We start from the raw sequence: 22416 nt of genomic DNA on the forward strand, positions 1-22416 counted from the left end.
TTTTACTTTTTTAATTTATATCGGATATAGTTCCTGCCATTATCCTCTCAGATGCGGACACATTCCAAAATTAAAATCGTCATTTAACAGACGTTTTGAAAGATGTTACAAAAGACTTAAATAGTAATGGAAAATCTATGAAAATCAAATACCAAATGAAAGTTACCATATCAACTCTTAAGAATACATTAATTTAGTACAATCATAGCACGATGTCGAGGCCAATCTATGATTTTATCGCACTAAACAAGAACCCTATATCGACTGAGGATGTAGCCCATGGTTGATATTGGGTTCTTGGGTGGTGTGATAATTATAGGTTATAGACTTTGTATGGGAAAATATGACGACCGAGTTTTTTGGCGCGTAGACGGACCCATCTTCACAAGTCAAGGGTTATTGATTCGTTACCTCGCACTAACCCTTGACATCAGTCGCTATTTAAAAGTTGGGCTCGAGAAGAAGCATATGATTGGTTTGCAGCCTGAAGCTGCAAACCAATCAGACAACGGCTTTTATAATCGGTCGAAAACAAAACTAAACAGTAAACACGCATGACGACGGCATTATGGTGTAGAATTCATGGCCAATTAATAGAAGACAGATACCGTCGATTGATTTTCGGGAGTTCGTTTTGCTTGAAGAAACAATTAGACGAGGTTTTGGGGTATGAGCCGAATGAAAATGATGGATTGTCGAAGTACGTTTGTCGACTATGTTTTAACAAATTAAACAAGTTGTCTAAAATTAACTATGAACTAAATAATAAACTACAACAATTAAAGGACGAAAAATGTGAATTATTGATTGTGTTACGAAATAATTTAACACGCAATTATGTTGAAAAGTGGGGCGACTATCAGCGTCACTGCATTTCCCCCCAAAATAATGCGAACAACTTCGTAAGATATCGATTTACCACTGCCGGTTTTAGTCCCAATAAAAACATCTTTTTCTTCTCTGATACATGATAACGAAAGCTTTTGGTTTTAAGTCAAATGATCGATTTGATGTTTTTCACATATCTTTTTGTCAACGGACGCCATTTTTTACTTTCTGTTTTATTCCCTTACCAAACTTTCATCTGAAACAAGAAATCCCATTGGCTGATTTATTTTAGCGTATTGCGTCATCCTTTTTCTCGCGCCCAACTTTTAAATAGTGACTGATGTCAAGGGTTAGTGCAAGGTAACGAATCAATAACCCTTGACTTGTGAAGATGAGACGGACCGAGCTTGCGAGGTCCGTTCGCGACAAAAAACGAGGTCGTCATATTTCCCATACAAACTATATAACCTTTTTATTATATACTTTCAATTTCATTTAGAAACTAACAATAATTTTATTTTTAACAATAACTTTATCGGTTTAACTGAGTAAAAGATGAAAAACACGAAAAATTTGAAAATTAACGGCGTAGAAATTTGATTATTAACGGCGTAGAAATTTGATTGTGACGTAATGTTTGCGGGCCGGAATGTTTGCGGGCATATATCGTGTGATATATGCCCGCAAACTTTTAAAGAAAAAAGAAGAGATGAAATTGAAAGTATATAATAACATCATGAATTGACCTACATGTATAACAACGAGACGGGCAAAAGAAGTTGATGATACTGGTGTTTCAACAATCTCGTTTACAGTTAGCAGTGCACATATTCTATGGTCGTTATAATGATTTAGTTACCAGTACAACTTATCATTGGGTTAAATGTTGTCTGACGTGTTTCATACCGATTGTTAGGCCGTTCTTGACGCACTGATTTTGACTACGGATAACTCTGTTTACCTGATCAAGATATAGGGCTCACAGCGGGTGTGACCGGTCGACAGGGGATGCTTACTCCTCCAAGGTACCTGATCCCACCTCTGGTATGTCCATGGGTCCGTGTTTACCCAACTCCTTATAGGATTTATGAGATTGCTCACACGATTGATTGTTTGCTGTTTTCCGCCACACTCAACAATTTTTCAGTTATCTGGTGGTGCCCAGTTTTTATTATTGGAAGAGATAACCCACATACAAAGTACCTAGGAAGAGACCACCGACCTTCCGAACGTAAACTGGGAAACTTTCTCACTTACCGGCGCGAGCGGGATTCGAACCCAATTGTGCACGAAGTTTGCAATCTATTTTCGTCACAATTTACGTAGGGGACTATGTATTGCCATGTGATACTCTCATAATGTATGTTTAGGTTATTGAATGAGTAGATATACATTAAGTCTCACTTTCGTTACATCTGAATTACCCTAACAAAAATTGTAAAACTTGATCTCATGGCTGCACTCTGTCTGTAACTCTGTTTCTATCGCGGGAGATATATGTAATTAAAAGCACACCAATATATGTAATCGAGTCAGTCAGATTGGAAGCATCTATTTCACAAGATATTTCCTGCTATTACAGAAATAAAGTCCACCCGCTCGTCCACAGATACATAGTCTACATAAAAAGATGTGTCGCGGTAGCTCAGTGGTAGAACGTTCACTTCTTGTTGTGAGTTCGAACCCCGCTTGAGCCATGGCCGCGTAAAACACAGGCCGTAAAAATAGGTAGTGATTGCTCCTTCACCAGACGCTCGGAAATCAGATGTGATAATCTCAGGGGTTTCTTTGTGGGGATGACCTTAAAAACGGAGGTCCGGTGTCGCGGCAGGCTTGTATTTCGCCTACAGCTGGTGACGTCTAAATATAAGCAAAAAATTCAAGGGAGGTGTAAAACAAACAAGACATCCCTCCATTGAATATGGGCGCCGGTAGGGGACATGTAAAAACTGCTTTTTCAAATACTCCCAATATGCTTCTTTCGAAATGGGTACAAGAAATTCCGATACAATAATTGTTCACTTTCTGAATGGTGAAACCATACATACTCTGTATGAAATGCTTTAACGAGCCTTTAAATAAAATTTTGGTTTGGCGATCCATTTCAAGTTGCATATACCTGGACTGATTTTCTAAATAATTTATCCCTAAAAGGACCCCTTAATTACTCTTCATGTATTTCTTTGAAGTTGTAATTTGATTGAGCCTGTTGCTTGTAATTCTAGAAAGGCCCGCGTATTTTGTGCGCTCCAAATTACGTCGGAGTAATATCCGGTAAAGATGATTATCATTGATTATTAATTAATTAAAAGTCAAAGAGAGTATGAAGTTGTAATAGATGAAGAGGGCATCATTCCGATGTTGTTTTTTAAAATACTTTTTAGATGAATAGAAAACCCCACACATCTCCAGTTTATTTATGATCATGAACAAATTAATAAAACACAAACAAAACCAAAGCTCACAGGCCTTATCAGTCACCCGAGTATTAAATATAAGTGTCATGGGCTATGAAATCTAGAAAAAAAATCCTGTTCTAAATATCTAACCGAAATATTCAGCAACAGTATAAAATCAAAGTACTGCAAGTACTAATGGGAGTTGATTTTATGTAGATTTGGACCAGATGCTTCCGAGATTGAGAATTATTGCAAAATAAAAAAAAAAATTACATAAGTACACTCAAAAGTGAAAACTTACGCATAAGTGTATCTATAACAATGAACGCACAATTATTTATGTCTATATACGTATGAAAGGTGAAGATAACGAATATGTGATCAATCTCATAACTCCCCATGGGCACGAATTGTGCTCCTTTGTTAGCTGACCTGTTTTTATAATCCTATGAAGCAAAATTTATTTAAAAACTTCTACGTAAGAAGAAAAAATATCTTGCTGTGGCCTTCAATTCGACATTGAGATATATCGACGACGTTTTTTAAATAATCTATTGACAATAATAATTTTCATTGATATGTCGATTCAACATATCCCAGTGAACTCGAAATAAGACACCACAGAGTCGTCCACTTCTGCTTCATACTTAGATGTTTTATTAAAAGTAGATATTAACGGCAAACTATGAACTCCACTTTATGACAAACAGGATGATTTCAACTTTTCCATCATCAACTTCCCATATCTATGTAGCAATATTACAATGTACATTATCACCTGCATATGGGTATACATCTCTCAACTGATTCGATACGCAAAAGCTTGTTCTGCTTATAGTAAGTTTTTAAATCGAGGCAGGCTACTGACAAACAAGTTGATGTTGCAAGGGTTCCAACAGTATCGTTTAAAGTCAGCATTTCGCAAATTCTATGGTCGTTATAACGATCAAAGTTTGTCAATACAACCTATCGTTGGGTCAAATGCCGTTTGACGTGTTTCATACCGGTTGTTAGGCCGTTCTTGGCACACTGAATTTGACTACGGATAACTCCATTTACCTGATCGGGATATAGGGCTCATGGCGGGTGTGACCGGTCGACAGGGGATGCTTACTCCTTCTAGGAACCTGATCCCACCTCTTGTATATCCAGAGGTCCGTGTTTGTCCTACTCTCTATTTTGTATTGCTTATAGGAGTCATGAGCTTAATCACTGTTCATTATCTTCACCTTCCTATATAGACACTTATAAGTTGACACCTTGTCTGGATTGTATTTTATTATTCCAACCTAATATATACTCTTAATTTTGTCATAATATGTCACTACAACAATGATCAAGTTCAGAACATGTTTGAAAAACTCCACATATAACTTAATAATTCTTGGGTTTATGCTAATTTTTGAATTCTTTCTACCACTCCTCTTAAAGATCGACATGACTCACACAACTGAACAATTCGTCATCACTTTAAGTGCAAGAATTTGTACTTAAACCTCAGACATTTACTTATCCTTTATCTTTAACATTGTCTATAATGTTACTTACAATTTGAAATTCAATTCCTAGAGTTCTAGTAAAATATCAACGTACATAACCTCGTAAGCATCAACAAATGACAAAAATAGCCATGTGGTCTTAATTTTGCAAATGTAAAAAGGTGAAGATAACGAACAATGATGAATTTCATAACTCCTAAAAGGAATACAAAATCAAGAGATGGGTAAACACGGAGTCCTGTAAATATCAGAGGTTGGATCAGGCGCCTAGGAGGAGTAAGCAATTAGCATTCCCTCTCGACCGGTCACACCTGCCGTGAGCCTTATATATCATTTAAGATCCCATTCCCCCTCCTTGTATTTTTCTATTTAAAGGGAATACATAAATCCCTTATAGAAACCGGGTTTTTTTAATGTCATATTGTTATGGGTCAGAACAAACCCTTAATATAGCGCAGCAGAATTTACTAACAAAAGGCAATTAGACAAAGATTTACAATTGACAATTGATAGAAAATTATAACAATAGCAAAATACTAACTTACGGTAGTTTAACTATAAATCCGAACAGAATCTACACACACAAAAATAGGAATTCCATAATCCTAGTTCCCAGCATGGTAATCCAAATGCATAGAAAGTGTCTAACCAGAGCTTTTTTATCAGAAGAATTTCAGTGTATTTATAATAGGAATGACTTTTCTAGTACAATCTTGAAAGACAATGATGCAACCATTACGTCATCTTTCTACTAAAAATACAGGAGGTCTAGAACAGTCTAGATCACGTGCAGGTGTCAATTTAGTGCAAGAAAATAGTACACAACAATATCACCGATCATTAGAGATGAATATGGTGTGCATTTCAGCCGGCGACATTTTGAAAAAGTCTGCACTTCGCTGAGAAATCTATCGAAAGAGCAACTACCAACTGAAAAGAATGACCATTCTAAATCTACTGATAGATTTTTGGATTAAATACATAGCTATTTGGTGCGCAATTTCTCCCCGGCGTTCAACAACACCGTTTTAAAGGGGCATGGACACGATTTGAGCTGAAAATTTTCAAATTTTATTTTTAATGTATAGAATGCTTAACTAAGGTATTTCTAGTGGTCAGCGAAAATTTAAATGTCAGTTGTTGAGGTACATGGGAGATACAGAGCTCACAATTCTTTGTCATGTAAACAAGGCTCGTGTAATGTTTTTGTTTACATAGGTTAAATATACTAATAAAAGTTCGTTTAAAGCAGATATTTCAAATTTACAAGTTCATTCTGAACTTAATTAAATAGTTTCTAGTGTTTAGCACATCTCATTTCATTTTAAACATGCTGTTTTCTATTAAGCAAGCTATATGTAAACAAAACATGACACGAACCTTGTTTACATTGCAAAGAATTGTGAGTGATGTATCTCACTTGTAACTCAAAAACTGAAATTCAAATATTGGTTGATAGTAACACTAAACTTTAAGTAAATGTTGCATACAGCTATAAAGCTTTTTCATATCATTCAAGATGATTGAACAGAATATCAAGAAATTCATTTTTTAAATTCCCTCTTTTTGATTGAGCAATGTTAACGAAATAAATAATGGGTTCGACTTTGTGTTTAAATAATGAAGATTGTGTGAATCGATAGAGAAGTGCATATAGAATATGAGTGTGATTTATTTCTACACAATGAGTAATATAAAAGTCTAATTGAAATTAATCAGATATCATTGCAAGTTATTTTATCATTATTAATCTAAGAGGCAATAAAATAATTTAATCTATCTATATAGTAAAGGAAAACCAAAATGACATTTTATTCACTATACCGATTTTCTAGGTACACGTGTTCTATCTGTCAATCAGCTAACGCTTGCTGCTTAAGAACTTGGTTAGGAAAATGTGTATTAAGAAGACCTGAAATTCTATGGCGTGCTTTGATTTTCAAACTTATGACAAATTTTCTTGAAAACAACAAAATATTTGTTGGGGTTCCCCCCCCCCCCCCCCCCCCCCCCCCCCCCCCCCCCCCCCATCGATATTTGATTTAATTTACGACTGAAAGTTTGGAAAAGTTTGAACTGCTTGACTGGTTGTTTTCATACTAAAATGAATTTACTGTCGAGCTCAGAAGTTTAATCATTAAAGTGGACAGTAACTGCAGCCTCGCTAACATTGAATGTGGCGATTCACGATAGTTTCGGTTCGCTTCTATTGGACGCTAACACAAATCACTTGACGCTGCTATCATTGCCGATCGTTTGATTTCCCGATTGTGGACACGTGTGTACATGTATAAGTATCTTTGAATTTGAAAGGTCCACGCAACTGCTATAGAATACACATTTTCAAAGACACCGACTTTTTTCTAGGCCCACGCTAAAACGTGGACTTTCAGTCCGAGGGACACCGTGTTTTTGACCTGTACTGTATGTTACATGTATGATCGGTGATGTTCTGAAGGAAATTTTGAATAGTGTGAAATATCGCTATTGACTAATATTAGATTGTATTTCTACTAATATTTTGCCGTTTTTCAATTTACATACTCAATTGACCGACGGTAGAAAAGTAAATTTTACAGAAATTATGCATTTAAACGTGTAATACGTAAATGATTTACGAACTATTTGGCTAGCGCTGAACATTACACCTGTTTGTAAAGAAGTGCTCAGGTCCACTCCACTTTGAGCCCAGTGACTGCATAGAGGAGTTGATAAAATCAACTCCCAACTAAATGTATTCCTAAAACTTAATGTCCACGAAAGTGCTTATACTGATGAAAGAATTGACATAACATGATTGATTGTTTTTACGTCCCGTCGAGAATCTTTCACCAATATTGAGATATAATGTAATGCATGCAACTTTATTACGATATGATTAATTTGGACCCGTCTTAGAGTAAAAATTTTGGTACATCCTTTTCTGCTTTTCCTAAATATACATTTAGTTTTAAACTGTATCAGCAAACTTTCAAATGATGAATACATTGATCACTATAATAATTTTGGCCGGCCCCACCCTGGAACCAAATTCCCCTACCATCATGAAATTTACAATTTGGTAAAGGACTGCCTTCCCTGACTAAATATAGATTTAGTTTCAATTTAGCATCAATACCATTATTGAAGATATTTAAATGTTTTAAACATATACACTGTATATACCAAGATTTGCCCCGACCTTGAGTCAGAACCTCTACCCAAGGGATCATGAAATTGACAATCTTGGTAGATGCCATCCCGCTCTATATCACTATGCATTTATAGTTTCTTCTTAAAGATATGCGATTGTAGAGAAGATGTTTGAAAATTAGTCAGTTTTTTGCCTCGCTCCTAAGGTCGGGGGTGCAAGGATCCTGAAATTTATGACTCATGCCCCCCTTGTCTCAAAGATGCTTCATGAAAGGTGAAGATAACGAACAGTGATCAATCTCATAACTCATTTAAGCAATAGAATTTTTTTTTAGAGAGTTGGGCAAACACGACCCCTGGACACATCAGAGGTGGGATCAGGTGCCTAGGAGGAGTAAGCACCCCCTGTCGACCGGTCACACCCGCCATGAGCCCTATATTCGGATCAGGTAAACGGATTTATCCGTAGTCAAAATTAATGTGACAAGAACGTCCGAACAATCGGTATGAAACACGTCAGAGACAGCATTTGACCCAATGATAGGTTTCTATTGACGAACTAGATCGTTATAACGACCATAGAATTTGCGAAATGCCGACTTCAATCGAGACTGTTGAAACCCATGTACCATCAACTTGTTTGTCAGTAGCTTGCCTCGATTTAAAAACTGACCATAAGCAGAACAAGCTATTGCGTATCGAATCAGTTGAGAGATATAAACACCATATGCAGGTGATAATGGAATATTGCTACATAAATATGGGAAGTTGACGATGGAGAAACTGAAATTATCCTGTTTGTCATACAGTTGAGTTGTCAGTTTGCCATTAATGTCTAATTTCAATAAAATATCTAAGTATGAAGCAAAAGTGGACGACTTTGTGGTGTTTTTTATTTCGAGCTCACAGGGATATATCGAATCGACATATGAATGAAAATTATTATTGTTAATAATAGACAAAACGTCGTCGATATATCTAAATGTCGAAAAACCTGATTCAGAAGCATCGCTAAAATGTTTTTAGCTCTGCGACTTCACTGTAAGCTGACTTTATATTTTGCCCATTAATCAACCTGGAATTATCTTTTCAAAATTTTAATTCTCCCGAAGATTGCAAACTTTATTCAATGCATGAATTCCAACTGAACCTTGCCATTATGTCTTGATACAAAAATCTTGCTTTAAACATGACCACGTTGCCTATAGCGGCTTACAGATATGATCTGACCTACTTTACTAGCTATAAATTTCACCCGAACACGTGAACAACTTTGAATGAGTCCGTGTATATATCTCGTGTATACACTTGAGCATCTTATCAATTCTCTCTGAAGTTACCTTTTAAAAAGACACCATCTAACGTGTCCCAATCAAAACCCAACCACACCAAAAGTCCTTTGCCCAGTGACCTGCGAAACCGCATTTGAAGCATGTCCCGGACTTTTTGCCGCCCTTGTATGACCTGGACTGATTTTGCGTGCTGGGAGGTTTCTCCGGGTACGGTTTGTTGCGTCTTGACGCTCTAGCCTTTTGGATCCCCATCTCTAACTTCTTCTCGGCTCTGATTTCAGCTTTGAAGATGCATTTTTCATCCTCCTCGTCGGACGCCAATTCGTGCTGTATGTATTCCTGAACGGTTAATTCGTGCTGTGTGTATTCCTGAACGGTTCTCCAACCAGTTTTGGTCCCGTGGGGATCCGGGTTAGAATATGTCCTCACTACCCCTTGCTTGTCGTAAAAGGTGACTAAATGAGGCGGTCCTTCGGATGAGACCGCAAAAACCTATAAATGATGTCACGTTCGATTCACTTTTACCGTACGTCAACATGCCAACGGTCCACATCATATTTGCACAAAACTTGACTCTGTTCCATTGAGAGTTTATATACTTTATTTCAAGAAGCCACGGCTAGATTATACTTGGATTTTTCAACACCTGAATATAGACTGAACTCTATGATTATGGATGTTGCCAATCACAGGCTCTTTAAACCACCACGGGTCATCGATGATATTCCTTCCAAAGCATACCACCATTTCCTTAAGCTAAAATTTACAAACACAGGAATAGTTGCCGTCAACAAAGGCAACATTCTTCGTCATAAAAGAGTTCGGTCGTGTATTCCAACTTATTTCAAGTTCAAGTCTACACCCAGTATTTCCTATAAATATACTTCTACTGTTGCATCCAAACTTTTTAATTATATACAAACTTTACAGTGCTTTGATATAGGCCCTCTTAAACATAATCCACCTACGTGTTCTTCATCTTTTTTCCACTATATTCCAGCTGAACATGTCATCACTGGTGATGTTGATATACTTGAAAATGAGGACCTCAAATCAGTTATTCTAAAAGGTCCTAAATACAGAGAACCTCGGTCTTTCAATTGGCAACAGAACTTCATCTTTATTATGAATTATGTCGAGGATTATGCCAGACGATGGGCTAAATATGAAAAAGAAGAAATTTATACATTGTCAGAATGGGTTAAAAGCATAAGGGGAATATTAAAATCCCGCATGAGATATATTAGAACAAAAGTACGTACCATTTATCCTTCTGTGTTTAGTAAACCAGAAATGATAAAAGAATTAGATTGGTTACATGAGAAATATGTTTTGGTTACAGCTGACAAAGCTTGTAACAACATGTCTTTGTTTGTAAGGCTCATTATTACAACTGTATTTTAAATGAACTTGGCATTTATTTTGCTTTTGGTAATCATACTAATACTCCAACTGATCTTTCAAAAGATGAAATTCTTCAAAACCTTTCTTCAGTTTTAGACACATTTAATATCACATTCAATGAATATGAGTTACCGTACTTGTACTGGATTCCTGAACTTCACTTGATGAAAACCCTTACAAAGATACATTGTTGGATCCAGTAAGTGTTCTACCAAGCCCCTATCTTTGCTCCTCACGAGAATATTATCAGAATATTAATCCCGCATTAAAGTACGTATATAGATATCCTTCAATGTTTAGTAAACCAGAAGTGATAAAAGAATTAGATAGGTTATATGAGAAATGTGTTTTGGTTCCAGCTGACAAAGCTTGTAACAACATTGTCTTTGTAAGACTCATTATCACCTGCATATGCTGTTTATATTCCTCAACTGATTCGAGACGCAAGAGCTTGTTCTGCGTAAGCTACTGACAGACAAGTTTATGGTGCAGGGGTTTCGACAGTCTCGATTAAAGTCAGCATTTCGCAAATTATATGGTCGTTATAGCGATCTAGTTTGCCAATACATCCTGAGATGCCCAACTATCCATTTTGTAAGGTGAAGATAACGAACATATGCAGGCGATAATGGTATATTGCTACACAAATATGGGAAGTTGACGATGGAGAAGCTGAAATCATCCCGTTTGTCATACAGTTGAGTTGTCAGTTTGCTGTTAATGTCTACTTTCAATAAAATATCTAAGTATGAAGCAGAAGTGGACGACTTTGTGGTGTCCTTTATTTCGAGCTCACATGGATATATCAAATCGACATAGGAATGAAAGTTATTATTGTTAATAGAAAAAAACGTCCTCGATATATCTAAATGTCGAATTGAAGGCCACAGCGAGAGATTTGTTCTTCTCAAGTAGAAGTTTTTGTATAAATTCTGCTTCATATGAATATAGAAACAGGTCAGCTAACAATGGAGCACAATTCGTGCCCATGGGAATTCCAACAGACTGTTGGAAGACCTGATCACCAAAGACCACGAAGATATTGTCAATGAGGAACTCTAGCATATTTTTTATTTCAACTTCAGAGTACTTGTGCGTAGAATAAGAGTGGTGTTTAACAAAGTAAGTTTTTGAATGACTGATCACTACATATGAATATTTCCGTTTTTGTTGAAGAAGCAACTGTCTATGATGTCAAAAAGTCGTCTTTAATTTATCGTGAGGAATGGTCGTGTATAATGTTGAAAAGTCATAGGTTTTAATGTTATTGATTTGGGAAAAATTCTGCGATTTCAAGTTTACTAAAAGTTCATTAGAATTTTTTAGAATTCACATTTGATTAACACCACTTCTGGCATATGTAGTAGCGCAGTATGTTTGAAGTTTATCCTTCACAGCTATTAATATTTTCGTGAGGAGCAAAGATAGGGGCTTGGTAGAGCACTTACTGGATCCAGCAATGTATCTTTGCTTGTAAGGGTTTTTATATAGTTTAGGAATCCAGTATAGGTACGGTAACTCATATTCATTCGACCCATTGACTGGGATATTAAATGTGCCTAAAACTGAAGCATGGTTTTGAAGAATTTCATCTTTTGAATGGGTAGTTGGAGTATAAGTATGTATTGCTTAGAGGAATTATTAGATTGATCACTGTTCGTTATCTTCACCTTTCATGACCTCGTACGAAGAGTTGTTAGATTTTGTATTGAAGCATATCGTAGAGGAGCGGATTTCAAAATTTAACTTCTATTAGATTGAACTTGTTATCATGTAGCTTCTATGTGGGTCACCTAATAGTCTAGTCAATCTAGCAAATCACCTCAAAGTAATTGCAACAGAAACAAACTCGATGGAATTTAATAAACAAAAGCGTGGTTAACAACATACAAAAAATCGGACAATGGGAAATATTTAGACTTAAATGTTTTAGTAAACCATCGATATTTTGTGGTGTTTACGGCACGCCGTGCACGTAAAGGGGAGTAACTTAACTGTGAAAGTCATTGGGATAAAGTTATACACGATGATCTAAAGTGCATGTAATAAAACATGCGATTAAACAGCTTAACAGTTGCATTTGGTGATTTTAAGACCTTCTATATACATACAATATTGTTCAGCATATCATATTCTTTGCCGACTTCCATTCCCGGGGAACTTTCGGAACAAAGCTTCAAAATATTTGGTTTGACCTTTTACTGAATTAATTTTAATTATGAAACACAATACATGTATTTACTTTAGAAGTTATGAATAATCAATTATAAATGAAATCTTAAAGAATTAGTGTCAATTTACAAAGGGGAATTACGTTGGTTAAAAAAGAAAGTATGGAAAGCCATTAGGGTTAAAAGTTTCAGTTATTTTGTATATTCATCATTTGAGCAATCGTTTTGTATTAAAAACTTTTATAAAACTAAGTAGATCTAAGTAAAGTACTTTTGCTTTTCTTTTTCAAATTAGGTTTGGGGAGTTATTCATGGGTAATAATAATGATAATAAAACATTGATAATATAAATAATAAAAATCACTGTAAGTAAACACCTGCGCCTAGTATCATGATTTGATGTAAAATGAACAATCTTAGAATCTAGTAATTACTCTTTCTAATTAGTCTTGTGCTCACGACCTGTGGAACCACATCTCCTAGCAGCATGTGACCAGCGCGCTAGACCGCTCGGCCATCTATTCAAGACAAAACTTGTTTTCGATGACGATGGAATTCTCGCCACGCTGTCACACGATCATTGAGAATGGAAATGGGATACAGTTATTTATCGAAAATTTTAGAGGATCATACAAAATGCACATTGTATTTGAAATGTCTTTATGTAGAGCACAGAAATAGCAACGAACTTTGAAATAAACATAACTGCCCTAAGGGAAGAGAACAATGTCGGATGAAAATTTAAATTCAATTACATAGATAGGGGGAGGGGGATAAAAACTCCCGTAAGTTTCTGTCATCCGACATCGATTACACTTTAGTGGAAAAAGGAAAGACAAGCGACTGTTGAATACCACATAATAATATAACACATTAATGAACATTTAATAGATTAATGTACACTTTCATTTGTGAATAAACAGTAGAAAAGGTATACAGAGTGTTATTTATAATCGTACTTTTCTTTTCTTGTTATTCGATTAGTTTCATCATTTGTCATATTAAGTTTTAAAGGGGGGGGGGGGGGTCTTGGTGAAAACTATGTGAACTTAGTTTTTTGTGAGACATTGAACTTTTGATCTTGCCCCTAAGTGAAGAATATCGTTAAAACCAGATGTCTTTTTAGGAAACGAAGTTTGTCAACCCTTGCCATTTCTACATGCATTCACAGGATGCGACACAACGTCAAGATTGTTCGGCATCGGAACGGGTCCTGTACTTAAGAAAGCAAAGGAATGTCAAAATGTAGACAAATCGCGAACAAATTCTGTATATGATTAGTTTTTAAATGGAGACAGGCTACTGACAAACAAGTTGATGGTGCAGGGGTTTCAACCGTCTCGTTTAAAGTCAGCATTTCGCAAATTCTGTGGTCGTTATAACAATCTACTTTGCCAATACAACCTATCATTGGGTCAAATCTGTCTGACTTGTTTCATATCGATTGTTAGGCCGTTTTTGGCACAATGATTTTGAATAAGGGTAACTCCGTTTGCATGATCAAGATATAGGGGCTCATGGCGGGTGTAACCGGTCAACAGGGGGTGCTTACTCCTCATAGGCACCTGATCCCACTTCTGGTATAGCCAGGGGCCCGTGTTTGCCCACCTCTCTATTTTATATTGCTTATAGGAGTTACGAGATTGATCACTGTTCATTATCTTCACCTTCCTAAATGAGGATTCCATAGAGAAAAAGATATCTTCTGGTGTCGATGTCATATCGACTTTGTATGATAGAATACCATAGAGACACTTATAGGAGATTTGCTGTGTGAAGTATTGTCTAACACAAAATCATTTTTACAAGTTCAGTCATTGCCACTAACTACTAAAAACAGCTACAGAAGAGGAGCACTGCAAGAATTTTTCTAAGCCAATGAGTGGACTAAATAAATGATTAATTTGGATCCTTCGAATTGGGGCTTACCACTGCTTTCAGCAATCCTTGTATCCGTTAAAACTAAATTACAAGTCGCGCCAGATAAACTTTTGAAAGTTATTCGCTGTAAATGCAAGGCAAATTGTGACGCTAGCCGCTGTACTTGTAAAAACATGAACTGTACTGTATTGCAATTACTCAAATTATCACTTATATAATTATCAGGCACGTCGCAACAATGGCTCTACCGCCTTTTATCATTACATGCAAGTTTGATTAATTTCTACGTACAGAGGTCGATTTTAGACAGATTGGTTGCTCTCTCATCTTTTTTTTAAAAATAGCATTGTCGTGAACTGTACACTGTGGAAGTGTAAAATTTAAGATTTAACTGAGAAAACAACTTTAGCCCCCCCCCCCCCCCCCACACACACACACACCATCAAAGATTTTTATAACTTTGGATTAAAATTTACTTGTCAATTTTCAGGAAATATTGTGAAATTATCCTCAACCCCCCCCCCCCATTTTTTTTAAGATGCTGCGTGCCTGATTCATTTTGCTTTTAATTCTAGGTGTCCATTTTTTAAAAAAAACCTAGATTACTTCTGAAATTCTCGGTATTAATTGCACAATAATTTGGATAGAACTAAACGTCAAAAACGGCTATAACCCCACCTCCAATCCCCCGCTTTCCCAGAATCTAGAATTTGATGAATTGCACGTATTAAAGATTTCTTTATAAAATCGAAGAAACCGAACCTTGTTTCGTCATAGATATAGTGCTCTTAAACTCTTAAAACTCAGCTTAATAAAGAATTTGGTAACGTAAGATTTACTATACACTGTTTGTTTTAAAATACTACATGTATTTATGTGAAACATAGGACCAGAATGGTAAGCGCGCCTCCAACTTCCAATGTAAGGGGAGTGACTGCAAAAATGTAGGTGATCTTTAACAGAACATTTTTGAAGGGGAATTGTTTTGTGTTAACAGTTTAATTTAATGTATAAATCTTCATGTGGTAACTCATACATGCCTAATGGACAGGAAAAAGTATTTTCTTCCAAAATCCAGTCTTTAACGATTTTTGTTGGAAAAGGAAGATTTCAGCCCAAAATTCGGAAAGGGCAAATGAATTTTGGTGCAGAAAAGTTTAGTTGTGCATTTGGACGTTTTATTCCTAAATTTGTAAGATCAATGTCATATCTTCTATAAAACAGTCATTTCCTCTCATTTCCAGTTTTCCACTATTTTTCTTTTAGAAAAAGGTAGGTTTTCATACCTAAAATGGTATTTTTCAAATATATTGCCAATAATATATATATCTTACTTGCTGAACAGTTTTTAAAATAAATCCTAACCTCATTTTTTTTATTGGTAGCCTCAAATGTATGAAAAAATGTGGGTTTCTTCTTAAAATTTCAATCTTTAACAATTATATTCAAAAAAGCAAGATTTTACCCAAAAATTACAGTCAAGGACAGAATATATTTTGCTGTCAAAAGTTTTAGTCGAACATTTCAAGGTTGAAATTTGAAATATGAAACTTATTTTTCCTGCATGTTACATGAAATGGACCTTTTCTTCAATTTCCAGTTTTTAGCGATTTTCATGAAAAAACACATCATTTTACCCCAAAATTCCAATTTTCCCATTGAAATACGAAAGCCGATTTTTAATATGTTGTTTGCATGTGTTTTCTTGCATGAATAATCAAAATTTCATTTCTGTTGCAATTAGTTTGAGGTTTTGCTCATATATGGCTAGATTGACTAGACTATAAATCATATGGCAGTAACATTTTGATCCATTTCGACCTCTCTCGCAGGAATTTTGTCACTTTATTTGGAATTTAATGTTATATGGAGGGTACATGCTTTTCCTGTCTAACTCTTTCCACAGTTTTCAAGTGAGAACCTTCTTATGTTACGGAGCGGGTATTGAAGATGTGCATATGACAATGATTCTGATTTTCGTTAGTTTCTGAGAAAATTACAGGTTGTTGAACTAAGTAAGTTTTGAAGAATTACAAAGTGAGTACATTGTTTATGCATTCTTTTCAAGCTAAGGTTTTTGTAGATAACTTGAAGATGTGTATATTACAATGATTTTTTAATTTTCTTTGGTGTTTAAACGATTTAACTTTGAACTCAATTTTGAAAAATATTTTACACACTTAGCTGTTAGTTTGAAATATAATGAAAAGAAGGTACTGTGAAATATCAAAGACAACAATTCAAACGCCATGGCCACGTTTAAAGTTTTTTCAAATGTAAGCCAAAACTACAGGTGAAGTTCACAAAGTCAAAAATCTTGGTACATGTAAAATACTTTTTTAAAAAGGACGAAGTGAAATGATTAAATGAAATCCCCCCCCCCCCCCCCCAATATATTTATGAAAATAAATTTGCTTATTTCATTTTAAAATCTACATGATTCAACTCATTTACATTTGCGCTTTCATGATTTAATTGTTACACGGCGCATAAATTTGCCACAAACAGTACATGTATATAACTCTATAAGTTTAAGCTTGGGTTTCCTTTTTAGCAGAAATTCCCATAGGAATTTGGCCCCGCCCATACTTTTACAGATCTGAAAATATATGGACGATATTAGGTACAGTTAAATAATTTAGGCTATGGTTTTATATTATCATAAACTTTTAAATTTCGTATGGCGATAAATGTAGCCCATATCGCCGATATTTAAAAAAAGATTTTCACTAGAGGCCTCTCCATTATGGAAACCTGTTTGAACTCGATGACCTACCACTTACCCGGGGTAGCTCACTCTATACAAAAGACGATGCCACGTGATTTGGATGTATTGTCCGCTGTTTTGGGAACATAAACACCCATTCAACGTCATGTGCTTTAAACAGTGTTCTTTTGTACTTCCACTTAATAAAAACAGACACCAATATAGCAAAACAATATTTTGTTTTTTGCTTTTGCGTTCATTGTATAGCAGAAAGTCACTCCAATACATGTACAAGCTTCAAAATCAAACACACCGTTTTGAAAACTTCTGAAGTTTCCAATCAGACAAGCAGCTTGTCATACTGGCTCACCAGCCTACCATTATCTGACTCGATAAGCAGCTTATCAAGTACTGAATTAACACGACTTACAAACTGTAAAATAAACTTTCCCGTGCAAAGTTTGAACGCCAGAATGAATACCATTCGAATATATCTTCCCTTCAAAACCTTCAAGCCCCGCCCCCTAAATATCATTGGCGTTTCCACAAAAGAAATTAATTTCATTCTAATTCACCTAGTTCAACCGAAATAAATTATATTACTCGATACATACGATATACATGTATATGTAATTTATTTGCACTTTTGGTGGGTTTTTATTACTGAAAAAGTGCAAAAGCAAGAACATCAGCACAGAGATAAAACAAAGAAGAATGAGATGGCTTGGTCACGTAATGAGAATGCCCCAGAACAGGATTCCCAAAGTAGCTCTACACTGGACACCACCTGGAAAGAGGAAAAGAGGCAGACCACGTACCACCTGGAGGAGAACCGTAACATCAGAACTTGAGGAAATGGGCTACTCATGGGGACAGTCACAGTATATTGCCAAGGACAGAGCTAGATTGAGACAACTTGTTGAAGCCTTATGTCCCACCGGGGACGAAGAGGATAAGTAAGTAAGTAAGTAATTTATTTGCTAAATTATGATAGATTATACACACGTGTTGATATCGTTATCAGAAATAAGGTGACGTTTTTTAATCTAATTTTCTACCAATAATTATATATTTTCTTTGTTTACATTATATGCAAAGTGGAATGTACTAGTATGATTTTACTTTCTTTATTACAATTTTACACATTACAGGTAGGTGTTTTGGTTTATTATTCTACCTGTAATATAATTAATCGAAACATATAGACTTGCACGTGTACTACCTAAACATGCACTTTCACAGCACGTTCTTTTTTTAATATAAAAATAGATAATCAAGGTATTTTCATGAATAATTATACGAGCCCAGATATTTATAACATATCTTACTTCAAGGCAAATTCGATCAAGAGCCTGAGAAAAGGAGAGGTGTCTTTATTTATTTATATTGTGAGCACTTGTGACATATGTTTAGTACATCACAATATAATATAGGGTTTGAAACGAAACGTATGTTGACGGTTAACAGTTCTAATATAATTTCCGTATTTAGTTTGTACTGATTTCTGATTATATTTTTCAGCGGCGGTATCTATGATATGTTTATGATAACGTGTTTTGGTACATGTATTACCAACATCACCACCACGAATAAATAGCATGCATTAAAAATACCGATCACATATGCAGCATATAAGTATTCAGTGAAAATCATGCATAGCTTCCAATTAAGGTAGCTCACTATACAGCTTATACTCTTTATGACGCTACGTCACAAGATGACGATTTAAATGTTTTGTGAAATTATTTCTATCGATCGATTTGTTTGTTTATCATCGTAGCTCAGGGGTTAAAGCATTGAGCTGGTGAACCGCATATCTCGAGTTCAAATCTGCCAGATTCTTTTGTTCACATGAAATTGTGTTGAAATAATTTTTTTGTTTGAAAATCATGTCTATTCTCTGCCTTTTTGGTATATATACTTATCATATATCTTTTATGATTAAATCAATTTGTACTGAATTGATAAACTATTTCAGGGTGTAGTGAGCCACTTTAATAAAAATATATATATTAAGATTCTAACACAGTTAAATAATGTCACGTGATTTGTAAACGGGGAAAGAGATCTATTCATATTCCTAAAGTGAATGTTGTCCTTTGTGTTAAGACCCGCCCACTTTGTTTATCATTATTCATGAAGGAATACTATGACTAAAGCTGCTTGTTATAGGGTTTAAAAATCAATTGATATTTCGACATTCCTCGGACAAAAAACAAAGGGAACTCTGGTGTATCCAGGGGTCCGTGTTTGCCCAAGTATCTATTTTATATTGCTTATAGGAGTTATGAGATTGATCACTGTTCGTTATCTTCACCTTTCATTAAAACTATCTAAAAACTATCGTATGTGGCCTCTATGTATAAAATCTTAACTTTTGTACAGTAGATCGAATTGCTTTTATTGACCACGGAAAAGGGGACCAACTCTAATTGCTGTTTCACCTCATCCTTTATGTGAAATGTGGCGTTAATAATCCCGAGAAAAAAATACTATCGCCATAAAAAAAATATACAGTATTAAGGTGGAAGAAAATCTACCCCGTCTATGAGAATACGAAAAGCAGAAGTGTGAGTTTATTATTTGTTCTCTTATATTGAGACGACACCAACTGTAGGTAATATACCATCATCTAAGGTCTATGCTTGGCGCTCTGGGCCATAACAGTGGTTATTTTTATACGTCTTAGGTTAGATGCGGCCATAGCACAAGCAGGGCTCGAACCCACAACTTTCCGCTCATAAACCACTAAGCTACCGTGACCTGTTGTTTATATTTTGACTAACAATTTGTCTCGCGTCATAACATCCTGAATCAGATTTGCTAACATCACGCTGAGAAATACCCCGTTATTATTTTGGTTCCGATTGGTTATTTTTGAGGATGTGACGTTATCGTCCATGCGTAAATTGACGGAATTGTTGCGTTGCTCATTTCCGGTGTGCGAGTCTGTGTCTACCATTAAACTCTTTGTTGTTAGTGTTGGGAAATTTCCATACCATAAGATGAATGTCAATAATGCCACAACGAGCACGCAGGGGGAAATTAACCGCCGGTAAATGAAGTATAGGTGATTACATTCGCACATAATTAATTGATTTTCGAAAGTCATGGAACATGAATATTGTAATGTTCAGGTCTTGGTGTTGATAAAGTTAGCGCTATAAATCTACGATGTATAATACAGGAGTATCTAAGAGTGTGCAGTCATCGATATATATGTAATATACATAAAGCTATAAACGCTTGTGTATTTCCTGTCAGAGTCTGTATATTAATAACCCATGACTGGTGACATGTTGTGTACTACATCGGTGCACGTGCTGGTGACTTTGGTGTTGAGAAATACATCGAAATATAGCGCTTAACTCACTTTTATTAACAAAATATATCTACTATCAACCATTGATGTTTCCTTACCTTGTTTGTATCAATTATAGTCACTGGCACTCAATGCTTTTACGTATGTTTGGTCTATGAGGAACCGGAGTCGGTTATCTTATCTTGTATTGATAGAAGGCGCCACAGGCAAATCCGGCCTTGAACAAAAAAAGAAAGAAAAGATAAATGTTGAGAAGATGGGTTATCAGCAACCATTCTCGAATGCGATTTCGGAAAACACAAACACTACCTTTTACTTACGAGGGCATCCAGTTGTGGTCATATGACAATACCTGAACTTAGGAAAGAGTTAGAAAAGTTTGGAGCAAAGAAATCGGGAAGAAAGTGGGAACTTGTAAGAAGGTAAATAAACATTCAGCGTTTTTATTTTCATCCAAGTAAAATATGATTAACGCAGTAAATAATTATCAATGGTGTTTAGGTATTATCTAAAAATATCATAACAACGTAATGGAACTAGGTGTTATCAGAAAGGAATTCTTGTAAAAATTTTGCAGATTTACCCAGCTAAGCTAAACTTGAATTTCCTCAGCAATTTCAACATCGTTGCTATATTGTTTCATGTTTGCAGCAAAATAGAAACGCATTTTTATACTGAATGAAACGATACAGTGTTATAATCATTTGATTATTGCCACTATGTTTTACATTATAATGATCACCTGCTAAGTGTTATTTGATTACAGACTTAATTGAAGCATATAGAAGAAATGAACATCGTGCAAGGACCGATATTTCTGGACCTGAATTTATTATGATGTCACCCGATCCACAACCTTCATTGTGATAAGAGCTTTTCAAATTAAAAGGAATGACAAATTCATTGACGAGATGAAGAGAAATTTTAATGAATTTTATTGAAGATATCTTAAGTCTGCTCTGTTAGAGAAAACGTTTTTCAAGACATACAATGGTAAATGTACATGGAATAAATGTTGAAAAAATTTAATAAAGGTTTATTCTTTAATCACATAAATTTTTAATGGTGAACTATGCATAATACGGCACTATGCAATTCTTGAAATTGCACAACATGAAACAGTCATAAATAATTTTACAGGAAAGCTTTGTTTCAGAGCTATTCATAGGTTCTGTCAGTATTTTGAAAGTTTTGACAAGTCCAATAATTTTTTCAATGTGCACACGTTTGCTGGATATCTATCTTTCTGTTCTCTATCACAGTAGCACAGGAGTCGTTCCTAAAAAAAAAAATGAATGAATTGTATCAATGATGCTTTTAATCAATTACTGAATTATGGTTATGCATACTAAAATATGCTTTAGAACTTGCAGTATAATTTATCAAAGAGTAGCAAATTATATAACTACAAACATCTGCATCATTATGAAGTTAATATATATATACAAAAGGATCACATTTGTTTTTTGATTTAACTGAAACCTGTAAAATTTGTAAACAATGTTTTAAGTAGACATCAATGTCAAAACACAGAATCCCATGCTAGCAGGTATACATAAATTATCAACAGGGTGGATACTTTTGGACATATTTTGTGACTATATAGTAGTTATGAAATTGATCACTGTTCTTTATCTTCACTTTTTCATTATGGTGTTAAGATATAATGGGTAGTAATAAATGGCCAGTAATTGCAAGTGTCAGCGGGGATTCTACATGTGACAGTGTTTGTAACCTTATCAGATTATTTTGCATGTGTAGTAAATTGCCGATCCCATTAG

At 35.3% G+C, this 22416-nt stretch overlaps 1 long non-coding RNA gene across 1 annotated transcript; it reads left to right on the forward strand.

The window, feature by feature from the left end:
• Positions 1-20690: 20690 nt before the first annotated feature.
• On the forward strand, positions 20691-21668 carry LOC130046851 (uncharacterized). The gene is made up of 2 exons (XR_008795885.1): positions 20691-21057; positions 21402-21668. It is a non-coding gene; the product is annotated as an uncharacterized LOC130046851 (long non-coding RNA).
• Positions 21669-22416: the final 748 nt, after the last annotated feature.

Source organism: Ostrea edulis, chromosome 6 (genome assembly GCF_947568905.1).
Source record: "Ostrea edulis chromosome 6, xbOstEdul1.1, whole genome shotgun sequence".
In the NCBI taxonomy this organism is placed as follows: domain Eukaryota; kingdom Metazoa; phylum Mollusca; class Bivalvia; order Ostreida; family Ostreidae; genus Ostrea; species Ostrea edulis.